The sequence below is a fragment of the Anomaloglossus baeobatrachus genome, chromosome 12, assembly GCF_048569485.1.
Source record: "Anomaloglossus baeobatrachus isolate aAnoBae1 chromosome 12, aAnoBae1.hap1, whole genome shotgun sequence".
Lineage (NCBI taxonomy): Eukaryota > Metazoa > Chordata > Amphibia > Anura > Aromobatidae > Anomaloglossus > Anomaloglossus baeobatrachus.
This window is the reverse complement of record NC_134364.1, coordinates 88,561,036-88,577,952: the sequence shown is the minus strand read 5'-3', so window position 1 is coordinate 88,577,952 and position 16,917 is coordinate 88,561,036. Positions and strand designations below refer to the sequence as shown.

Below are 16,917 nucleotides of genomic sequence, written 5' to 3'. Positions count from 1 at the left end.
TCACCGCCTGAAATGTGATGTGCCGATACGCAGGAATTTGAATCAGCACATGTTGCAGCGTCTGTGGCAGCACCACCGAGCCCTGCTGCAATATGACGTATACCCTGGGCTAACTAGATCCAGAGGTAGTGCAGATCACGGTGCTGTAGTGGTGTCAGATCAAGGACCTATGCACCCTTCTTCGCAGTTTACAAATGTCGACGAAGATGTTTAGCACTGGTGATGCCATTATCAGCATGACAATTCCGGTCATCTACATGCTGGAGCACACTCTTAACATTATTCGGAGTCAGGCGGTGGGACAAGAGGAAGGGGAGGAAGTACAGGAGCAGTCATATGCAGAAGGGATAACAAGATCTACAAGGTCCAGATAGTCAGCAGCACCAAGGCGGCAGGCATGGGACGGTGGGGGAGAGGGATTAAGAAGGACGCATAGTATCAGCAAAACTGTTGAGGAAGGTGCAGAAACCCATGAAGAAATGGAGGACGAACTGGCGATGGGCATGGAAGACTCAGCAGATGAGGGAGAGCTTGCTCACATTTCGGTTGTGCTAGGTTGGGGGGAGAGTGCAGAGGAATGAGGCATGATTCTCACCTCTCCGCCACCAACACAGCAAGGACTTGGTCCTCTTGGATGCACAAGAGACATGAGTGCCTTCTTGCTGCACTACCTACAACATGACCCTCTGATTGTCCGAATTCGAAGTAATGCTGACTAGTGGGTTGCCACACTGTTAGATCCCCGGTACAAGACAAAATTTGTCGAAATAAGTCCTGCCATAGAAAGGGACGCACGTGTACAGGAGTATCTTCAGAAGGTGGTACGCAATCTTCGATCTGCTTTTCCTCTAAACACCAGTGCTGCACAGAGTGAATCTCAATGCTTTGTCATGGCTAGGAGGAAATGGTCTTTTACTTGTCCACATTTGAGGGACCGAGGGCTGGCTTCTGTGCTGAGACGGCGTTGACTAGGGTGTCCCTGCATAGTTGCAAATTTGGTCATATACAAAATGAGTTGAAAAAGGACAGATGCTGGTGGAAAGGGGAACAGGTGTGTTGGAAAGGGGAAAAAAAGTTTTTGTCTGTGGGTTTGGTGGTTAAGCAACAGTAACATTTGCTGAAGAAACACCATCTGTTACGAGGGGACTGGCATATTTGGATAAGGTGGTATATACTATGTTACCGCTATATAAAAAAATAAAGAAGAAAATAAAGAGAAAGGTATATATCTTAATCGCCAGTCGGTGTCCACCATGCTCCCAGATGGAAAAGGAGATGTTGGCAACTCGAAGGTTAGGCGGAGGATACAGAGCTGGGTGGCTCTGAAACTAATAGTAGCCTGAACCGAGTTAGACGACACTCGGATCTGAAGACTGGGATCTCTGTTAGTGTCACAGGGTCCACACACACACCCAGCCCAGGAACTCCCTGTTAACAACACAGGGGCCATTGGGTACGCTGTCCGTGTGCGTAGGGGCCACACCTGTGGACAGCAGGTGCATCAGCAGCAGCAGCCCAGTTAATGCCACTGGGCTGCACTAGCAGGACTGGTAGGACAGGAGCTGGTCTTAACCATTCTGCGTTACCAACTGTGGTGGCGGCCTGCACCAATGCCCTATCCCTGCCTACCTCTGGCCTAAAGCCGCAATGGGTTCAACACATGGATGTGTGCTCTTTCTGAGCATAATAGAAGACTGCACACCTCCTTGTTGACTCCAGACCCTTTTATAACCTGGGTCCGCCACAACCAAGGGTGGACCACAATGCACCTCCTGGAGACAAAAGCAGAGTGACACGTCATCAGTGGCATAACCAGCGGCCTATTCAGAACCGCAACTTCAAAGATGACCTCATGGCAGCCACGACCCAAACCAGTCATCGTCTGACCAACAATAATGAGGTGACAAGTCATAGGGGCGGGCCTCTGCAAGCCAGTCCGGAGTGGCCTGGCCACATAATCAAGACACCTGATGCCCTGTGGTCTATATGGGCCTGCCACGTCAGGGGCAGGGCCAAAGAGTTCATTACCGGACCTAGCCTCTGATGCACTAAGTGGCTGAGCATGCTCAGTAGCATGAACAACAGTGTCAGAAAAAAGACTATCAGCTCAGCATGCTGTCTAGGCACAACACAGGACTTAGACACGGCACGGAGTCCAAGTATCTGTGCAAAGAGGCTTTTCGCACTAAGTGTGGGAGCATGTGTCGCGGGCGGAGGATGGGACGCTGCGCTCTCCCACTGCTCGGGTCCGGCCGCTGCTGCTGCGGCTGCCGCTACTGCTCGGTGGTGGCTCGAGCGGTGGGCCGGATCCCGGGGACTCGAGCGGCGTTCCTCGCCCGTGAGTGAAAAGGGAGATTGATTGGATGGTGGGGGATTTGGTGATTGTCCGTGATGCCACCCACGGTTGTGGTGATATTGGTGACACCACCGCTGCTCTAGACGGGGATCCCGGGAGCGGTGACAGGGAGCAGCTTTGTTGTTAGTTCTCCCCTCCGTGGGTAGGGGGGTTGGTTGTCCCGGGGCTTAGTGATGGGGTAGGGATGGATGGCAGGTGGGTTACGGGGCCTGGTGAGGTGCAGGGTCGCGGGGGCAGCGCTGTGCCGCACGGCACAGTGGTACTGACTCAGCCAATGATGAGGACACAGTTCTCGGTAAAACACATGGCTGGATGGACAAGTCCCACAGACGGCTGCGGTGTTGTTTCTCCCGGCAGGTTGATGTTGACTGCCTTTCTTTGCACCTATGTACGGTAAATGGTTCCAATGGGTTCCCACCGGTAACCCGCTCCCCAGCTTGGATATGGGCTGCAGGAGCCCCTTTTGCCCGCAGGCTCTGGGCCTGTGGGAACGCTAGCCTTGGCGGTGGCTGTATTTCCCTCTCATGGTTGGACTGTTGCCTTCTGTCGAAACTTGGCTGCTGGGAAACCCAGGAGTTTCCCTTCGCTGATGGATTTGTCAAATTCACGGCGACTCCTAGCCTTGCCGGGGTCCATAAGCCCCTGCCAGATGGTGCTGACTTCTCTTGGCGTACCGGTCCGGTACCGCCGGGCCACCGCACGTCCACGGTCCTTACGGTAAACTCCGATAGGCCACTCCTGCAGACGGTCACCACCGTCTGCCAACCTTGCTGTACCGCCCGGGCCACACACCCGGACGCTGTCAGATAGTTGCTCCACTACTACTTTCCTCCCTTCCACTTTCACCTCCAAAACTAAACTGTTCGTTTTCCCACCTCCAGGACTGTGGCCCCGCCCACCAACCGCCTGGCCCACCCCCTGGTGTGGACATCAGCCCCTGGAGGGAGGCAACAAGGGTTTTAGTCTGCCTTCGGTGTGCCTGACAGGGAGTGTGGGGTGTGTTGGTGTTGTTCTCTGTGGCCCCTGGCTTGTCCAGGGTGCCACACATGCGCTGTAACCCGCACTGAGGACTTAGCCTCAGGAATGGCACAGTCAGGCTGAGCATACTCACTAGGCAAAACACTGGACTTCGGCTGCGGCTGTGGTAAATCGGCACACGCATGCGCACTACCCGCCTATCCACACTTAAACGTGGAGAAGAAAGCAGCCAGCTGGACGACCCGAGGCACGGCCCAAAATGGCAGCTGATGCCAGGGCGCAACTGGAACCGCAGCAGGCTGCTTGCGTTTACGGCGGCACCGATTCTTAACAACAAATACCAGCCAAAAGAACAGGTGTACTTCTTCCCATGGATAATCTGATATGATCCCTTTTTTCATGGACAAGACCATCGCTAACAAATGTAGATGAGGCACCAAAACAGCATCTGCTTCAATGGATCTCAAGTGCTCCATAAAGAGGCCTCTCCTCCACCTCAAGTTCAATATCCCAAATACTACATTCCTCTGTGGTGTCAACCCAATCGCACTTGCTTCCTAACAGCTCTCAAGTTTCCACCAGCCCTGCTGAGTATGGGGTAACAGAGATGGTTGAGTCTGCAGAGCTGTTCAGTCACACTATAGCCTAGGAATCAGAGGTCTGCTCCAAAGCTGCAGTGAGTACAGACAAGGAAGTTATTATTATTATTCATTATTTATAGAGCACCATTGATTCTCTGATGCTGTACATGAGAAGGGGGTTACATACAGAATACATATTCAAGTAACAACAGACAGACTGTTACAGAGGAAAGAGGGCCCTGCCCTTGCGGGATTACATAGTAAAGGATTTTGGGCAGGAGACAGTAGGTGGGGTGTAGGTTGGGCGGCAGCTACACACGGTGGTGGGGTCATTGGAGGTTATAGTCATTTCTGAACAGATGAGTTTTCAGTTTCCGTTTGAAGCTTGCGGTTGTAGCAGATAATCTGACGTGTTGAGGCAGCGAGTTGCAGCAGACAGGGGAAATGATCTGCACAGATGCCCAGAAGCTTTGTGAGTCAGATCCAGGCCCAGATGAAGAAGGTGCTGAGCATAATGTACACACTCATTCCCAAACACTAAATCCTCCTGGTGGAGACAATGGGGAACATGATGAGGAGACTCAGATACCTGATTGGAACAACTTTACTATTCGGTCAGGGCAGAAAGAGGTTGTCTCGGAGGACTCAGGACGAGGGGAATGAAAACACACAGGGTGATGATGAGTTTGGAGACCCCACTTACTGTCAAACCAAAGTCACCCAGTTGATGAGGTCAGCAGAGGAGGTGGAGGAGGATGCTACTGACGACGAGGTTACGTTGCGTCTTCCCGGACAGAGGCAAAGTACTGGAAGCCCGTCAACAACTGAATCCTCGCCCACAACTCTGCCTCTGAGCAGAAGTCGTGGTGGCTCTGCAGATCGCATAGGCTCTAAGCCTTGCCTAGCCTGGGGCTTTTTGACATTGCAAAGGATCACCCAAGTCATGTAATCTGTAAGATTTGTCAACAATCTCTAAGTAGAAGGCACAAATTCACAACTTTGAGTACTTTGTCCATGAAGTGTCAAATGGATATGAATTGATAGCGTGAGGGTGTATTGCTCAGCTTTATCCACTGTCAATGCAACATGCTTATTTGCCGTTCATTGCATGCATTGTTGCAGACTACACAAAAGGGGCTGCTGTTTTTTTGCATCTACCTTTGTCTGTTTGGTCACTAAAGCAATATCAAAACGGTCTTCGGCTGTGGACTTGGAGATGCTGTCTATGAACAGAAGGAAAAGCTAAAGGTGTGTGTTACAGCAAGGAGCCACCGCGGAAACACTTTGGTCAATTGTGAGGGGAGTCGTGTTGGAGTTTGGTGAGGAGGACCGTAACGCCTGTGAGCAGCATCCTGTGCCACAGACCGACATTCTTCCGGTGCTGTCTATACTGTTTACCGTGAGCGGAGCGTAAAGTCTGTATTTATGGCAACTGGACACCACAGTACCCGGGTACGGTAGGCTGGGCCCAGACAGTAATGCGTGCACGCAACACTTTGTTTTATTAGCAAAACACATATCTGTTCTGGTTAGGCCAACTATATAGACAATAAAGGTACCTTCACACATAACGACTTACCAGCGATCCCAAAAACGATGCGACCTGATAGGGATCGCAGATAAGTCGCTGGGAGGTCGCAGGTGAGATGTCACACAGTGAGATCTTACCAGCGATGCAGAACAATACAGATCGCAGTAGCGACCTGTATAACGATCTCAGCAGTCACTGTGATCCTGTTACACAGTGTCAAACACAGCGATGTGTCCTGCCCAGCAGGACATCGCCTTTGAAGAAAATGGCCTGGACCATTCTGCAACGACTAGAGATCTCACAGCAGGGGCCTGATCGCTGGTAAGTGTCACACATAACGAGCTCGCTAACGGGATCGCAACTGCGTCACCAAAACGGTGACTCAGCTGCGATCTCGCTAGCGATCTCGTTATGTGTGACAGTACCTTAAGACTTGCTGCCTCTGCACTGTCAAATTGTCACATACAGTTTAAATCATAGAGGGACAGTGACACATGTTTGCATTGATTGTTGCTTTACAAGATTTCCATGACTGTGTTGCTGAGCTGTGTGGTTTACATTCACACTGTTATCAACTGGCTTATCTGTGAGGCTTCAGCTAACAAGGGTATTCACGGGGGTAATGGGTTTTGTCTATGTTTAGGTAGATAAGTTGTAAGCTCTTGTGATGCGCCACTGGTAAGTCGTGTTAGCACACAAACACACAATTACTCCTGCTACGCAGAGGGATTACCAGGTAGTAGGCAACTGAATAGATTGTTCTATTCTTTCAGTTTTATGCATGGTTCTTATTGTTTGTTTTGGGAAAGTTAAGCAATCACTAATCAACCCAACTGCCTAGAGTCCTTTTCCTGTTGCGTGGTTTTGCTGTATACTGGGGAGCCCACCTTGTACACGACTTTAAATGAAGCATAAGTCGCAATGGGAATTTCACTGTACTACAATGCGGGCTATCGGGGCTGTGCAACCACCGCCTGCCCCATCACGTGCATCTGTGTACTCTTTATCCTCTGTGACTTTGTGGACAGCAGTCACACATGGTTTTTCACGCTGAACTTCCACCCCTTTACCCGTAAGCGGGAGTGTGATTGGCAGGTTGTCAGTTGTTTTGGAAGTGGAAACAGATGGTATTGTTGAGCTCTGACAGACATCGAGAGAACCACCATTGGATGAAGGCAACATTATATCCACGCCTGCACTTTCGTCACAGATTGGCAGGACTACCTGTATTTAATAATTGCGTAGCAGAAATGGAGAGGAGTGTAGAATGCACATGTGTTGTACCTTGCTTGGCAGGAAAGGAACAGCAATAAGTATTCCAGACACTTTTAGGATGGCAGAAAAAGTGTCAGCTCTATGAGCAAATAAAATAGCCTGGCAAAAAAATGGCCAGGTGTGTACAATGCAGAGGTGGTCTAGCTTTATTGACAGCTGAAGAACCAACACTGAATATCACAGACAATTTTTGTATGCCCGTAACAGTGGCAGCACAGTTTGAAAATAAAATAGCCTGGCAAAAAATGGGCAGGTGGGTACAGTGCCCGTGTTCTGTGGGTCAGTGGACAGGAAAGGAACAGTAACTTAATATTCCAGACACTTTTAGGATGGCAGAAAAAGTGTCAGCTCTTTGGGAAAATAAAATTGCGTGGCAAAAGTGGGCAGGTGGGTACAGTGCCCGGATTCTGTGGGTACCAGGACAGGAAAGGAAAACTAAGTTACTATTCCAGACACTTTTAGGATGGCAGAAAAAGTGTCAGCTCTTTGGGAAAATAAAATTGCGTGGCAAAAGTGGGCAGGTGGGTACAGTGCCCGGCTTCTGTGGGTACAGGACAGGAAAGGAAGCCTCGCTTTCTATCCCTCCTAATGATGAAATGCAGCAAGGGATTCCCTGAGCTGAGGTACACAGACGCTGTTATCTAAAGCTGTACACAGCGTTTGCACGGACCTGCCTAGCAGCTATGGCTATGAACACCTGGAAATCAGCCTGAAAAGGGCTGAAATAACCAGCAGTCCCTAATCCCTAGATCGCTGTGTAGCTTGCACTATGTCTATAGCACACACAGCAGGATTGGCGGCAGCAGCGTGAGCGTTGACTGTCACCCACACGCACAAAGGAGATAATGGCGGCGACAGGGGAAATGGCCGTATTTTATAAGGTAAGGACATGTAACATTCACAGCCTATGACACATGCCCTTGCTTGTCTGGCAAAAATGCACTTAGCTGTGTGTGTCTGTGATTGGCTGACATCCTGGCCCGCCCCACTGCACGCGCACTTAGGAAAAAAAAAAAATGGCGATCGACATTCTCTCAGCAGTGCACCACAGATCTAAACCGCGTCCACCCCGCACACTATACGCTGAAATTTGATAATAGCGTGAATCACAGTGACTCACACTATTACAGTGAAAAGCCAGCTAGTAACTAGCTAGGCTTTTTGGTGATCGAACCGTTCTCGAACGTAACTCAAAATGTCGAGCTTTTAGCAAACAGCTCGCGTTCGAGTTCGATCTCGAGGACCCCCAAAAATCACTCGAACATGAAATTGGCGAACCTCGAACATCGCTCAACTCTAGTGGCTACTTTGAAGAACCTAGAATATAAGACCTATTTTCAGTTGTTTCACACTTTTTTGTTAAGTATTTCATTCCACATGTGTTAATCCATAGTTTTGGTGTGTCCAGACTTTTGGTCTGTACTGTACTTATTCCTATTGAGGCACAGTTCTTTTCCAGAGGTTAAGGGGTTAAGCTTTTAGCCTGCCCTTGCTTCTCATTAATGTTTAGTTAATTCACCTGAGGCTTAGGTTATATCCGCTGTAGGGTATATAAAATATTTGAAAGGTATGTCAATGCAGTACCTACGACTAAAAACTGACATCCGAAAAGCGTCAGGTGTCCTGTGTTTTATGATGTTTTAAAAAAATTGTTCAATACATTTGAGATTTATCCATATTGGTGCTGGACAAACACTTTTCTTTGTCTACTTCACGTGGAAGCCAGCCACGAATCTCCGTGCACCTGCAATTTGTTTAGATCAACATAGCAGATGTTTGGACATTCAAGAGACTCTTGGTGAGCTGATAATTTTGGTTTTTTTCTCCACCCAGAAATAAGATATATACAAAGCAAGCAAATGTATTTGTGTTTCAAAAATAGAACATGGACTATGGGAATTCCTGTTGCTGGAGGCTAAAAATGTGGTGACACACTCCTGTAAGAGGTCTGTGTTTGTGGAGCTATCTGTCCACTGTAAATCCATGCAGCACACCCAGGAATTTCCAGATCCTCACAAAGATGTCCCATTCAGGATCCTAAGATAGTCCCGATATGGACTCCAGTCCTTTACAGATTTCCAGAATCGCAATTTAATTCCTCCAAAAAATGTCCAAATTAGAATGACAATCCTCCTAAGAATGTCCCAATCCAGACCCCAATCCTCCCATACAACTACCAATTTGGACACCAATCCAACCATGAATGTCCAAAACTTCAAAAAAAGTCCCAATCAATACCCCATTCCTAAAAGGAATGTCCTGATTCTGACCTCATACCTACTCAGGTGTGTTCCTAATTCTTAAAAATCTGTCCCAAATGAGGACCTCACTTCTTACAGGAATGTCCCGATCACAACAACAATCCATCCAGAAATGTTCCAATGCTCAGTATTATCTCAGTACTTAAACCTTTCAAGTTGGGACAACAATACTCCCATGAAAGTCCCAATGAAAACCCAAATTTCCCAAAGAATGCCTCAATCTGGACCTAAATCCATCCAGGAAAGTCTCAAATCCAACAAATTTCCCTCTCATGACCCCAATCCTCCCAGAATCTCCCAATCAGGGCCTGAGTATGCCCATATCTGTTTAGCCCCCACCTTTTCCCAGAAAGCCTCTCCGCTTCACATCAAGGAAACAGCAATAATGTCAAGATTTTTGCTCCCCACGTGAGGACAGTCATGTTTTATATGGCAAATGTCGGATGATATTTCAGCCGTTTAAAAGAATTAGAGAGTTATACCGACATAAATACAGAGAATTTACCTTGACGTTTCTTCCCGAAATCTCTGAAAGTGAAAGTACAGAGATTGTCAATCCCAGGAATAGCACGAGGGACAGACGTGCCTTCTGGTTAACTATTTACAGGGCGTCTTCAAGAAAGTGTTTATGTTTTTAAAGTGGACTAATACTTCTTAATGTTATATACATTGTATAAACTAATATATATATATATATATATATATATATATATATAAAAAAATATATATATATATATATATTATATATATATATATATATACTGTATACATTTCATATACACAGTTGAAACCCTCAGTTTCCCTCCGCTCTCTATAAAAACACATGTGCAGGCTTTTCTCACTATCTGACATGAAATCAGAATAAACCTTTCCTCTTTTAGGTCAATTAGGAACCAAAACTATTTATATCTGCCAAATGCCAGAATAATGAGAGAGAGAATGTTTTCAGGCATTTTTATTACTTTCTGCAAAATCAAAAGTTTACATCCATTGCATAAGTATTTGGTACCATTGTCTTTAAACTGTACGACTTGGGTAGAACAGCTTGGATATCCTTCCACAAACCTCTCACAATAGTTGGTAGGAATTAGGGCCCATTCCTCCTGACAGAACTGGTGTAACTGAGCCATGTTTGTAGGTCGCCTTGCTCACACTGGCCTTTTCAGTTTTGCCCATATATTTCAAGTGGGATTGAGATCAGGGTTTTGTGATGGCCACTCCAAAACATTGACTTTGTTATCCTTAAGCCACTTTGTAACTGGTTTTGCAGTATGCTTCGGGTCATTGTCCATTTGGAAGACCCATTTCTGCCCAAGCTTTAAGTTCCTGGCTGATGTCTTGGGATGTTGCATCAGTATTGTTCTTAGGTTGATATGCACATGTCTGACTAAAGCATCTCTGGTACACAGAACCCGTCTCCTTCTTGAGCGGTATCATGGTTGGACATTCCCATGTTGTTTGTACTTGCATATAATTGCTTGTACAGATGAACGAGGCAACTTCAGGTATCTGGAAATTGTATCTAAGGATGAACCAGATTTGAGCTAGTCCACAATTCTCTTCCTGAGATCTTAGCTGATTTCTTTTGACTATCCCATGATACTACACAAAGAAGCAGTGTGTTTCAGGTGTGCATTAAAATACATCCACAGGTTTATAATTAAAATACAGGTGTGCATTAAAATACATCATAAGCTCCCAAAGACATGACATCATCATATGGGCTGTCCCACATTGTTTAAAGGCAAAGTACTCTTCGTGTATGTAAGCTTTTGAGTTTGCAGAAAATAATAAAAATGCCTTAAAACATTCTCTCTCATTATTCTGGCATTTACAAATATAACTAATTTTGGTTCCTAATTGACCTAAAACAGGAAAGGTTTATTCTTATTTCATGTCAGATAGTGAGAAAAACCTGCAGATGTGTCCTTTTAGATTGTGTATGTAAACTTCTGGTTTCAACTATAAATATATATATATATATATATATATATATATATATATATATATATATATATATATATATATATACACACACACACACACGCACAGTACATACCAAAAGTTTGGACACACCTCATCTCTAGAACAACTATTAAGAGGAGACTTTGTGCAGCAGGTCTTCATGGTAAAATAGCTGCTAGGAAACCACTGCTAAGGACAGGCAACAAGCAGAAGAGACTTGTTTGGGATAAAGAACACGAGGAATGGACATTAGACCAGTGGAAATCTGTGCGTTGGTCTGATGAGTCCAAATTTGAGATCTTTGGATCCAACCACCGTGTCTTTGTAGAAAAGGTGAACGGATGGACTCTACATGGCTGGTTCCCACCGTGAAGCATGGTGGAGGAGGTGTGACGGTGTGGGGGTGCTTTGCTGGTGACACTGTTGGGGATTTATTCAACAATGAAGGCATACAGAACCAGTATGGCTACCACAGCATCTTGCATGCTATTCCATCCGGTTTGCGTTTAGTTGGACAATCATTTATTTTTCAACAGGACAATGACCCCAAACACACCTCCAGGCTGTGTAAGGGCTATTTGACTAAGAAGGAGAGTAATGGGGTGCTACGCCAGATGACCTGGCCTCCACATTCACCAGACCTGAACCTAATCGAGATGGTTTGGGGTGAGCTGGACCGCAGAGTGAAGGCAAAAGGGCCAATAAGTGCTAAGCATCTCTGGGACTCCTTCAAGACTGTTGGAAAACCATTTCCGGTGACTACATCTTGAAGCTCATCAAGAGAATGCCAAGAGTGTGCAAAGCAGTAATCAAAGCAAAAGGTGGCTACTTTGAAGAACCTAGAATATAAGACATATTTTCAGTTGTATCACACTTTTTTAAGTATTTCATTCCACATGTTTTCATTCATAGTTTTGATGTCTTCAATGTGAATCTACAAATTTTAGAGTCATGAAAATAAAGAAAACTCTCTGAATGAGAAGGTGTGTCCAAACTTTTGGTCTGTACTAATATATATATATATATATTTCTAAACTGTGAATTGTGGGCATATTTTAGTTTCCATGTCGTAGTTGTAATACATATAATTAAATATACAGAGGGTGGAATAAGTTTTGAACACGTCAACGATTTTCTAAGTAAATATATTTATAAAGATACCATTGACATGAATTTCTCACTAGTTGTCGTTAACAACTATCCAATCCACACAAATAAATCAAACCATAGACATCCAGAAATTATGTGTAATAGTGAGAAATGACCCAGGGAAAAAGCATTGAACACATTAAGAAAGAGAGGTGCAAAAAGCCTTGGAAAATTCATCAAGTTAGCTGAAAACTAATTAGAAACCAATCCTGCCACTTAGTGAAAACTAATATCAGCTGGTTCAACTGATAGCCTATAGAAAGCTGTCTCATTACCAATGTGCCACACAAGAAACATTTCATTATGGGTAAAACCAGTGAGCTATCTCAAGACATTTGCTACCTTATTGTTGCAAAACATACTGATTGCATTGGTTACAGAAGAATTTCTAAACCAGCAAAGGTTCCAATGAGCACTGTTGGGGCCATGATCCAGCAGTGGAAAGAACATAATTTCACCATAAACCAGCTATGACCAGGTGCTTCCAGCAAGATTTCAGACAGAAGTCTGAAAAGAATCAGAAGAGTTGTCCAAGGACCAATGACCACCTGTGGAGAGCCTCAGAAAGACCTGGAATCAGCAGGGACAATTGTTTCAAAGAAAGGTAACGCACTCAACCGCCATGGCCTGTATTCACACTCATCACGCAAGACTCCATTATTGCACAAAAGCAGGTTCAAGAGTGTTTAAAGTTTGCCCAACAATATCTAGACAAGTCTGTGAAATACTGGGAGAATATAGTCTGGTCAGATGAGGCCAAATCTAAACTCTTTGGAGGCCATAATACACACCATGTTTGGAGACCAAAAGGTAAAACACCAACAGGGAAGTGTGCAGGTGTAATGATACAAAATCCCACCTGAACAATGCAGACGACTATGTCTCTAAACAGGAGGCGTCTGGAAGCTTCATCACCAACAAAGGCTTTTAAATGAAGTATTAAATAAATTTCAGTAAGCGTGTTCAATACTTTTCTCTGTGTCACTTCTCATTATTACACATCACTAAATTTATGGATATCTATAGTTTGATTTCTTTGCCTGTGTTGACTGGATGGGTTGTTATCGACATCTGGTGGCAATTTCATGTCAATAGCACCTTTAGAAATATATTTACTTAGAAAATTGTTGATGTGTTCAATACTTATTTCACCCTCTGTACATGTATACAAATATAGGGTACATACACACACATACATACATATATACTGTATATACACATATTGTACGTATACAGCCATATAGTGCTCACATATATGTATATAAACATGCATACGGTACATATACTATATATGCATATTCAAATACACACATATGTATATATATATATATATATATATATATATATACAGTTAGGTCCAGAAATATTTGGACAGTGATACAAGTTTTATTATTTTAGCTGTTTACAAAAACATGTTCAGAAATACAATTATATATATAATATGGGCTGAAAGTGCACACTCCCAGCTGCAATATGAGAGTTTTCACATCCAAATCGGAGAAAGGGTTTAGGAATCATAGCTCTGTAATGCATAGCCTCCTCTTTTTCAAGGGACCAAAAGTAATTGGACAAGGGACTCTAAGGGCTGCAATTAACTCTGAAGGCGTCTCCCTCGTTAACCTGTAATCAATGAAGTAGTTAAAAGGTCTGGGGTTGATTACAGGTGTGTGGTTTTGCATTTGGAAGCTGTTGCTGTGACCAGACAACATGCGGTCTAAGGAACTCTCTATTGAGGTGAAGCAGAACATCCTGAGGCTGAAAAAAAAGAAAAAATCCATCAGAGAGATAGCAGACATGCTTGGAGTAGCAAAATCAACAGTCGGGTACATTCTGAGAAAAAAGGAATTGACTGGCGAGCTTGGGAACTCAAAAAGGCCTGGGCGTCCACGGATGACAACAGTGGTGGATGATCGCCGCATACTTTCTTTGGTGAAGAAGAACCCGTTCACAACAACAACTGAAGTCCAGAACACTCTCAGTGAAGTAGGTGTATCTGTCTCTAAGTCAACAGTAAAGAGAAGACTCCATGAAAGTAAATACAAAGGGTTCACATCTAGATGCAAACCATTCATCAATTCCAAAAATAGACAGGCCAGAGTTAAATTTGCTGAAAAACACCTCATGAAGCCAGCTCAGTTCTGGAAAAGTATTCTATGGACAGATGAGACAAAGATCAACCTGTACCAGAATGATGGGAAGAAAAAAGTTTGGAGAAGAAAGGGAACGGCGCATGATCCAAGGCACACCACATCCTCTGTAACACATGGTGGAGGCAACGTGATGGCATGGGCATGCATGGCTTTCAATGGCACTGGGTCACTTGTGTTTATTGATGACATAACAGCAGACAAGAGTAGCCGGATGAATTCTGAAGTGTACCGGGATATACTTTCAGCCCAGATTCAGCCAAATGCCGCAAAGTTGATCGGACGGCGCTTCATAGTACAGATGGACAATGACCCCAAGCATACAGACAAAGCTACCCAGGAGTTCATGAGTGCAAAAAAGTGGAACATTCTGCAATGGCCAAGTCAATCACCAGATCTTAACCCAATTGAGCATGCATTTCACTTGCTCAAATCCAGACTTAAGACGGAAAGACCCACAAACAAGCAAGACCTGAAGGCTGCGGCTGTAAAGGCCTGGCAAAGCATTAAGAAGGAGGAAACCCAGTGTTTGGTGATGTCCATGGGTTCCAGACTTAAGGCAGTGATTAACTCCAAAGGATTCGCAACAAAATATTGAAAATAAAAATATTTTGTTTGGGTTTGGTTTATTTGTCCAATTACTTTTGACCTCCTAAAATGTGGCGTGTTTGTAAAGAAATGTGTACAATTCCTACAATTTCTATCAGATATTTTTGTTCAAACCTTCAAATTAAACGTTACAATCTGCACTTGAATTCTGTTGTAGAGGTTTCATTTCAAATCCAATGTGGTGGCATGCAGAGCCCAACTCGCGAAAATTGTGTCACTGTCCAAATATTTCTGGACCTAACTGTACCTTGCACCAGTGATGTTTGCCACTGTTTATACACACGTATATATTGTAACGTTGCGCCCTGCAACGTGGGGGTTCCACTCGCTTGCAGCGGTGTGAGGTAGCTTAAGCAACACGCATACACAGTCTCTTCATAGAAATTCCGGCAGTTTATTTAAAAACACTCAGCATAAACTGTCCTCAAACATAAACAATAAGTCCATAATGGACGTTTTAGCAACTTCCCCTCTCTCTGGCTCCTGCCAGCGTACAGCTCTAGCCAAGGTTCCTTCCAGCACCCAGGGCCCTCTGCAGACCCCTGTCTGTCTCTCCTCCTGGAGAGATTCGGCCCTACAGCCCTGGCCTGGCTGCACTCACCTCAGACTCAATTTCAGAGCCTTGTGTTCAGCCTCCACACAGGCTGATATACCCAGAGCTCCTGGCTCTGCTCTCACTTGTTTCCAGCACACACACTGGACGTCTGGAGCTAGTCTCTATCTAGACTGCCCTAAACACACTCCACCTACGTTCAGAGACAGGATTGCTTTAACCCCTGGAGCCACACCCACAGGTGGTAAGGAGTGTGTAATCAGCATCACACACCCTTCCATGGCTCTGCATGTAATGCAATCCTGTGGAACCACAGGTCCCAGCCAACTTCACATTGCAGAGCACCCATGCTTCTGCAAAACATACCGGCCCTTTGTAATACAGCCGGTTGATACGTCACAATATATATATATATATACATATATATATATATATATATATACACACACACACACATATACATATATATACATATATATCTATATATATATATATATGAATATATATGCATTTATATGTACACGCAGACATTGATACACACATATATATATATATATATATATATATATACACCTATAGATGTATAAATACATATATTTACGGTATATATAAACACACAGACTTATATAGCACATTCATATTCATTAGCCTTACCTACCGACTCAGAAGGAAACCCCTCCACTTTTTCAGACAGTGCAGTCATGTACATTTTATTCCAGAAGACATACATACATAAGTCGTCTGGAGACTATGTATCTCTGCTGACTAGTCCACTGCAGGCCCCGCCCCTCTGCCGATGACTGACCGGTCTGACCCTCTGCACATGCATATATACACACACACAGCCTTCCTCACTTTACCTATATACTCTCTTTTACATCTGTGCCTCTTTGTGTGGCGTACATCTTTGGTGCAGTCTTTTCTCAGGGCTGTCTAGAACCTTTCCTGTTTTCAGCCTTTGCTCCTTAGTGGCTGTATCCACCTTTGTATGTAGATATCATATGACATTCCCTTCTCTTATCTACAGCTCAGCCTGTGTAGGGGTTAATCATTTCTGATCCCCGCCTCAGGTTTCACGCTCACAATCTGCACAATTCCTCACTGTGCTGCCAAACAAGTTATATGGGAATAACAAGCCCCCAGCCCAACTCTGACTTGTTAAAGGGACACTCATGTCAGTAGACCAGTCTGCTTGTATGGCTGAAAACAGAGCTGCCCAACCACTGTGCTGCATGTACGTCAAGGTAACCTTCATTGATAGCCTATACTTCAGAGCTGTCACTGATGTGTGATTATTAAGGTTCGGACCCCCTGGTACATTCATAGTTATCAGGGAGAAGTGGCCATTGTAATTTTATTGCAGATATAGCGCCTCTCTTTATTGTGTGGCTGTATCTGGTACTGCACCTCAGTGAATAACTAAACCTTTAGCAGGTTTTCTATCTGTGGTGGTTACTTTCTTTTTACTGCAGTTCTCCAAAGCCTGTCAGACGCTTGGTCCGGTATCATGGA

The 16,917-nt window shown here is 44.7% G+C and overlaps 1 protein-coding gene across 1 annotated transcript in view; it reads right to left on the bottom strand.

Annotated features, from left to right (window-relative positions):
* The window catches only part of LOC142257921 (NACHT, LRR and PYD domains-containing protein 3-like), a 55,454-nt gene extending 39,149 nt beyond the window's left edge, over nucleotides 1–16,305 (bottom strand). Inside the window, exon 1 of the mRNA XM_075330211.1 lies at nucleotides 16,266–16,305. The gene's annotated coding sequence lies outside the window, so the exon portion shown is untranslated. The remainder of the gene's footprint in view (nucleotides 1–16,265) is intronic.
* Between the last annotated feature and the right edge of the window lie 612 nt (nucleotides 16,306–16,917).